The 6,061-nt window shown below is 42.9% G+C and overlaps 1 pseudogene; it reads right to left on the bottom strand.

The window, feature by feature from the left end:
* Window positions 1-999: 999 nt before the first annotated feature.
* Window positions 1,000-4,174, bottom strand: LOC130482343 (uncharacterized protein K02A2.6-like; annotated as a pseudogene).
* Between the last annotated feature and the right edge of the window lie 1,887 nt (window positions 4,175-6,061).

Raw genomic sequence — 6,061 nt, 5'->3', positions numbered from 1 at the left:
TCCTACTATTATAACTGATCTCCAGACAACAGAGATCAGTTCACCTGGAAAAAATGGCTGCCTTGGCAACTGGACTCTATGGCATTGAAGTCCCGCCCCTGTCCAAACCCTGCCCTCCTCAGGCTCCACTCCCAAAATCTCCAGCTATTTTGCATTCCAGAGCTGGCAACCCTAAACCTCCCAGATCACAGATCATTTACTTAGGTACTGTGTAAGACCAGTTCTTGTGGATTGTTGAGCTGCCAGCAGTAAACACCGGCAAAAATGCTGTGATAGTGGGGATAAGAACCATGTAGTAAGAATAACATGTGATGCTGGAAGCCATGTGATAACAGGCTACACAGGATTCTAGCCAGTGTAACTTGGAGAACATGAAACACAAAGGAGTCCGAGGCCAGCAGCTCAATTTTAACTTGCTGATGCTTTGATATAGTAAGCATTTTCATCCATTCATCAGAAATAGGGGAAAAAATTAGCTAGCTGAAGCCATGGGCTCTAAAGGGAAAGAAAATGATAAATGCATGATATTTTTTCTTTTAGTATTTCTATTTCTTCCTTATCAGACTATGACTTAGAAAGCACTCTAGTGAAAAGAGAAATAGGCCTGTCTCCTGCTGATAGTAAGGAAAAAATATTTTTTTATCACAGTTGATTTGATTTAAAGAGAGAAATTCATTCCATGTTGCTATATGCAACCTTTAAAAGAAAAAGTTGGCTCCAACACAACATGTACTGAGCTGAAATTGCATCCATTTGAAATTTAGTGGAGACAGTGAAAAGTCCTTGGAAAGATGACTGCACCGTGGAATTAAAAACAACACATTTATTACAGCTCCAGAAATCATCAACACACACAGCAGCCACAGCAGCCGGCAAAAGGAAAGGAACTGGAACCGAGATAAAAGCACGGAGCATAACGCCCTTTACTTAAAGAGCTAGAGCTCCCACATAATTAAGTATGGTGAGCCAAACAGGCCAATACATAGCTCACATAGTCCTTCAGGTACCTAGCTCACATAATCCTTCAGGTCGAACTCTGATACGCTGCGGGCAACCTTGATTCTGCACTGGGGTTGACATTGTCTCTGATGTCTCTGATGTCTCAACATCCTCCGGCTCATCAGTAGCCTCAGGCTCTATATCATCCTGTCTTTGCTGAGATTCCTCGGCAGCCATTAGCTCCCCACCCCCAGCTACTGGGATATCGTTGGCACCTGCCTCACAAGCACTTGTAGAGGGATGAGATGGTCCAGACACACGTCCCCTCATTTGGTCCACATGACGCCGTAACACATGATCATCTGATGTCTCTGTCCGGTAGGATAGTGGCCCTGTAGCTTGTGTCACAGTGGCAGGAACCCAAGATGGCCCCATCCCATAATTCCTAACATAAACAGGATCATCTGGGATGAACGTGCATACAGGCCTATAACTCCTGCCCACGGAAACATCACTGCCTGCATCTTTTGGTCGATCCTCAGTCAGATCAGGATGCATACAGTCTAACAGAGTTGTCAGCCACCTGTTCATTAACAACTCAGCAGGACTCCTGCCTGTTGTTGCACATGGTGTTATATGTTGCGTCAGGAGGAAACTTGCCAAGCGACGATCCCAGTCACCTTCAACAATCCATTTTAATGCATCCTTAGTTGTTCTAACCATTCTCTCAGCTTGGCCATTTGTTGCTGGATGGAAAGGAGCTGAAGTAATATGACGGATTAATCCATTTGCAAGAAAAGTCCGGAATTCCTCTGATGTAAACTGGGCGCCATTATCAGAGACAACAGTATCTGGCAATCCATGAGTCACAAAAAGTTGACGTAAAGCTTTAATGACAACACAAGATATAATTGATGACACAGGAATAACTTCCAACCATTTGGAATACAAATCAACCACAATAAAAAAAAAAACTCTGGCCTTGAACTGGGCCAGCAAAATCAACATGAAGCCGTAACCACGGGTTTTTTGTTGATTCCCATGGATGCACTGGAGCACGTGGTGGAGCTGGCCTTGAGGCCTGACACTCATCACACCTCTTGATCCAATCTTCCACTTCGCTATCTATCTTGGGCCACCACACATAGCTGCGTGCCAAGGCCTTCATCCGTACTATGCCAGGATGTCCAATGTGAATTTCTCCTCAAGCTTCCCCACTGGCCATCCCCTTCACACCCAGTTGAGAACATGTGCAAAGATTGGGTCCTTGGAAGATGCAGCTGCAATATCAGATGCATGAAGGGGTGGCTCAGGTAAGGACTCTAACAACAGAACCTCCAAAGGAGGAGGAGGAGGATCTACTTCCACTGATGAAAGAGGAAGATGACTCAACACATCAGCATGGGCATTACCCTTGCCCGGCCTATACAACAGGGTATAATCGTAAGCATTCAAAAAAATTGCCCATCGAAGCATTTGTGGAGACAATATCTGTGGTGTCTGTTGATTAGGAGCAAATAGTCCCAACAGTGGTTTATTGTCAGTGGCTATTATGAATGGCTGCCCATAAACATAATCATGAAATTTTTTCATACTAGCCACGATTGCAAGAGCTTCTTTATCAATTTGTGCATAATTCTGTTCAGTTGATGTCATTGTTCTAGAATAAAATGCAATAGGGGTCTCACGAGAACCTGTAAGTTGATGACTAAGAACAGCCCCAATACCATACGGAGAGGCATCACATGTAAGAATAAGCGGCTTTTGTTCATTGCAATGGACCAAAATACTATCAGATGACAACAGGCGTTTCACCGCACAAAAAGCTCTATCATGCTTGGCTGTCCAGTCCCACTTAGCCTGCTTATCCAAGAGGCAATACAAAGGTTCTGCTACTGTTGCCTTTTGCTGCAGAAATGTATGATAAAAATTTACAAGTCCCAGGAATGCTTGAAGTTACTGCTTTGTTTGTGGCACCGGAGCATCATAGATTGCTTTAACCTTAGCTGGTGTAGGATGAATCCCATTTGCATCGACAAGGTAGCCAAGAAATTCAACCTGAGACACACCAAACACACTTCTCATGCTTTACACGCAACCCAGCTTCCGCAAAACGATGCAGCACCTCACGTAGTTGTGAAGCAAGTTCCTTTATGGATGTACCCGAAACAAGGACATCATCAAAGTATTGTACAATGCAAGGAATTCCCTTAAGGATGTCCTCTATAAAATTCTGAAAAATACCAGGAGCCACACAAATGCCAAAATGAAGGCACTTTACCATGAAGGCCCCATGATGAGTGGTGATGGTTTGGGCATCAGCCGTGGTATCATCTACTGACAACTGCTGATAGGCCTGTGCCAAATCCAATTTAGCAAAAACTTTCCCCCCTGCCAGGGATTCCAGGAGATGACTCACCACTGGAATTGGGTAAGGATGCTGCTGCAAAGCTTTATTTATGGTGCATTTATAGTCACCACAAATACAAACATCCCCATTTGCCTTCATTGGTGTAATTATTGGTGTCTCCCATGTAGGACGTGTCACTGGCTCTAATATGCCTTGCTGCAAAAGATGGTCAAGTTCAGCATCAATTTTCCCCCGAAGAGCAAATGGGACACGACGAGGTTTCATCCGAATAGGCACCACCGTAGGATCTATGACCAACGAGACAGGTGGACCCTTATACTGCCCAAGTCCCTCAGCAAATACAGTCTTAAACTCAAGAATGATATCATTAAAAGGTGAGTCATTTACTTGATGGATACCAGTAATTGTAATCCCCAGCGGCTCAAACCAGGCTAAACCAAGAAGACTGGTGTGATGACCAAAAACAACCAATAGCTGCAAAGACCCTCTAAATGTATAGTACTACACTTCAACTTCACACATGCCTTGTACTGCCACCTTATTTCCTTGATAATCAGTAAGCTGGGTATCAAAAGGAATAATCTCTGGGCCCTTATGTGGAAAAATCTGATAAGTCTCTGATGAAACAATAGAAAAGCTTGACCCAGAGTCTACTTCCGTAACACACGGAACCCCCTGAATAATTACAGTTACAGTTAATTTTTTTTGTACACATGGCTGAATATGATTAACAATGTTCTCTGCTCCATCACATGATGCTTGTACAGAGTGTGTCGTATGATAATTCTGAATCTTTCTTTCTGTGATTTTCCTAGGAATGGCTAGTTCTCCTTTAGCCCTACACACTCTCTGAATATGTCCCATGCGCTTACAAAAATAACATTGTACATCTCTAAACTTGCAAAACTGCCTTTCATGATCTCCCCCACAACTGTTACACTTCACAGATAGTACAGGAACGGATCTCTGATTTCCCACAGCATTTGTTCTAATTGGGAGGGTACTTCTCTGTTCCCTATGAACATCCAGCTTCTATGAATCACGATTCGTAGTCAAATGGATTTGAGAATGAGGTGGCGTGGACTCCTCGTCAACCGCACCTCCTGCGTGCTAGCTGCTGCTGCTTCACTGGCCAATGCCTCCTCTTGTGCAATTTGAAATGTAAACTGTTTCTTTGCAAACAAATGCCTCTGCAAAACTTCATCATACAGGCCACATACCAAACGGTCATGCAGCATTTCCTCTCAGTTTGAAAAATTGCAATGCTGTGCCAGCTGTCGTAACTCGGCAATATGAACAGAAACACTTTCCTTTGGATTCTGATTTTGCTTATAAAAAGCATTCCGCCGTGCTTTCTCTGAAGGCCGCGGTAAAAAATGTTCTCCTAGAACAGTCACAATATCTTCAAAAGAAGTTTCAGCAAGCTTGTCTGGAGCTACAAAGCTTTAGCTAAATCGAAAGTATCTGCTCTGCAAACACTTAACACAGCACGTTTCTATTCTGGCTCTGTAATTCCATTAGCTGCTAAATAAAACTCCAATCTGGTTGCATAATTTCCCCACTTGCTGGGGCAGGCAGGATTAAATTATTCCAAGTGTCCCTGGGCTGCCATACCCCCTGGGTTGCCAACTGACCTGCAGATATTCTAAAGTAGTTTCCACATAGTCCAAACAATGACTTCAGCCCACTTCTGCATTTCCTTAGTCCAAAAAAAAAAAAAAAATTCTGTATGTCTCAGGAGCATCTCACCTTCTTTGCCAGTGAAAAGTCCTTGGAAAGACAACTGCACCGTGGAATTAAAAACAACACATTTATTACAGCTCCAGAAATCATCAACACACACAGCAGCCACAGCGGCCGGCAAAAGGAAAGGAACTGGAACCAAGATAAAAGCACGGAGCATAACGCCCTTTACTTAAAGGGCTAGAGCTCCCACATAATTAAGTATGGTGAGCCAAACAGGCCAATACATTACAGACAGAAACGTCAAGATCTGTGTGATTTCAGCTTTTTAAAAAGCCTTGTAGCATGCAGATCCCGGGTGGTTGGATCAGATTTGGGAATTTTCTGGGTAGCACTTGTTTACCCGCATGGTTACCAATCCAGTCAGACCTGCTCTTACTCATGTGTAGTTCATTGTTAGTGTAGGACATCTGCCTTTTCAAACTAGTCTAGCAAATACATTTTATCATTATGTGACCAAGAACAATTATTGAATGACGTCAGTTCATTCAACTGGGTATGCACTTCTTTCTACCGGAAACACAGGTATGAAGCATTTACCTCTGGAGGACGTGGAGTTATTATTATGATCACTGTGTGACTAAGTTTTTAAAAAATCTCATCACCCGCTCCCAGACAGCTTAAGAATGAACCATTCAGTCACTGTTAACACGACTTGTCTATTTTAGTTAACCTCTGCATTGTTTTTCCCTTATCTTCTGCTGCCACCATTTATTCTTAAAAGATAAAACACACTGAGACCAACAATAACAAAAAATATATAAAAATATTTATTAAATAGTTAATTAAGTTAGGGATAGCATACTTTCTTTAAATAGACCTCCTCGGATGCATGGCCCTTGACATGCACTCATGTACACTTAGGGAAGGGTGGAAGTAAGTGGGAAAATTTGCCCTTTGTACGTGCTTTACTAGTAGTTTGGGGTGGTGGCACCAAAGAAGAAAATGCTTACATGCAAGCTATGTAAACCCAGGTTGGGTTTATGACAGTGTGAACATATGGGTTAT

Source organism: Euleptes europaea, chromosome 9 (assembly GCF_029931775.1).
Source record: "Euleptes europaea isolate rEulEur1 chromosome 9, rEulEur1.hap1, whole genome shotgun sequence".
Taxonomy (NCBI): domain Eukaryota; kingdom Metazoa; phylum Chordata; class Lepidosauria; order Squamata; family Sphaerodactylidae; genus Euleptes; species Euleptes europaea.
The sequence above is the reverse complement of the archived record's forward strand: the minus strand, read 5'-3'. Positions and strand labels throughout refer to the sequence as shown.